The sequence below is a fragment of the Oenanthe melanoleuca genome, unplaced genomic scaffold (genome assembly GCF_029582105.1).
Source record: "Oenanthe melanoleuca isolate GR-GAL-2019-014 unplaced genomic scaffold, OMel1.0 S001, whole genome shotgun sequence".
Taxonomy (NCBI): domain Eukaryota; kingdom Metazoa; phylum Chordata; class Aves; order Passeriformes; family Muscicapidae; genus Oenanthe; species Oenanthe melanoleuca.
Genome location: NW_026612650.1, coordinates 6,642,795 through 6,644,819, shown reverse-complemented (window position 1 = coordinate 6,644,819; position 2,025 = coordinate 6,642,795).

Here is a 2,025-nt window from a genome sequence, read left to right as displayed (position 1 = left end):
CTAGTCCAGGTGCTTATAAGGCTATTTTTGAAATGAGTCCCGTTGTCTGACTCAATTCTCCCAGGGGTACCATACTTCCAGAGGACTTGTTTTTTAAGGCCCAGGATGGTGTTCCAAGCAGTGGCGTGAGGCACAGGGTAGGTCTCCATCCATCTGGTGGTGGCTTCCACCATGGTCAGTACATAGCGCTTGCCTTGGCGGGTCTGAGGCAGTGTGATATAGTCAATCTGCCAGGCCTCTCCATACTTATACTTGGACCACCGCCCCGTATACCAGAGGGGCTTCACCCGTTTGGCTTGCTTGATGGCAGCACACGTGTCACAGTCATGGATAACCTGAGAAATACTGTCCATGGTTAAATCCACCCCTCGGTCCCGTGCCCAGTTATAGGTGGCATCTCTGCCCTGATGACTTGAGGCATCGTGGGCCCATAGAGATAGGAACAATTCTCCCTTGTGTTCCCAATCTAAGTCTATCTTTGAGACCTCTATCTGTGCAGCCTGATCTACCTGCTCGTTATGCCGGTGTTCTTCATTAGCCCGACTCTTGGGAACATGGGCATCCACATGACGGACTTTCATGGGTAGATTCTCCACCAGAGTAGCAATGTCTTTCCACTCATCAGTAGCCCAGATTAGTTTTCCTCTACGTTGCCAGTCAGCCTTTTTCCACCTCTCCAGCCACCCCCACAGAGCATTGGCTACCATCCAGGAGTCAGTGTAAAGGTAGAGCTTTGGCCATTTCTCTCAGAAATGTCCAAGGCTTTGAGCTCAGCAAGTTGACTCGATCCACCTTCTCCTTCAGTAGCTTGTGCAACCTGTCGTGTGGGGCTCCATACGGCTGCTTTCCACTTCCGGTTCATCCCCACAATGCGACAGGAACCGCCGGTGAAAAGGGCGTAGCATTTTTCATCTGCTGGCAGTTGGTTGTATGGTGGGGCTTCTTCAGCCCGGGTCCCTTGTTTCTGCTCCTCTTCGTCAGCGAGACCAAAATCTTCACCTTCTGGCCAGTTTGTAATTATCTCCAAAATCCCAGGGCGATTCAGGTTGCCAATATGGGCATGCTGCGTGATGAGGGCAATCCACTTACTCCATGTCGTGTCGGTGGCATGGTGGGCAGAGAGAACCTTTCCTTTGAACATCCACCCCAGTACTGGCAGTCGGGGTGCCAGGAGAAGCTGTGCTTCCATGCCAATCACCTCTGAGGCAGCTTGAACTCCTTCATAGGCAGCCAGGATTTCCTTCTCTGTGGGAGTGTAAATGGCTTCAGACCCTTTGTAACTTCTGCTCCACAATCCCAGGGGTCGGCCTCGGGTCTCACCAGGCACCTTCTGCCAAATACTCGAGGATAGAGCATGGTTCCCAGCTGCAGAGTAAAGCACATTCTTTACCTCTGGTCCCGTCCTGACTGGGCCAAGGACCACTGCATGAGCGATCTCCTGTTTGATCTGCGCAAAGGCTTGCTGCTGTTCAGGGCCCCAGTGGAAATTGTTCTTCTTGCAGGTAACCAGATAGAGAGGACTCACAATCTGGCTGTACTCAGGGATGTGCATTCTCCAAAAGCCTATGGCACCTAGGAAAGCTTGTGTTTCCTTCTTGCTTGTAGGTGGAGACATTGCAGTGAACTTATTGATGACCTCAGTGGGGATCTGGCACCGTCCATCTTGCCACTTCATTCCCAGGAACTGGATCTCTCAGGCAGGTCCTTTGACTTTGCTCTTTTTAATGGCGAAACCTCCCAGCAAAAATCTGGATGATCTTCTCTCCCTTCTGAAATAGCTTCATTGCTGTGATCCCTCACACAATGATGTCATCGATGTACTGCAAATGCTCTGGCGCCTCACCCTTTTCCAGTGCAGCCTGGGTCAGTCTGTGGCAGATGGTGGGGCTGTGTTTCCACCCCTGGAGCAGTCGGTTCCAGGTGTACTGCACGCCTCTCCAGGTGAAAGCAAACTGAGACCTGCACTCTGCTGCCAAAAGAATGGAGAAAAACACATTGGCAATGTCAATGGTGGCATACCACCTT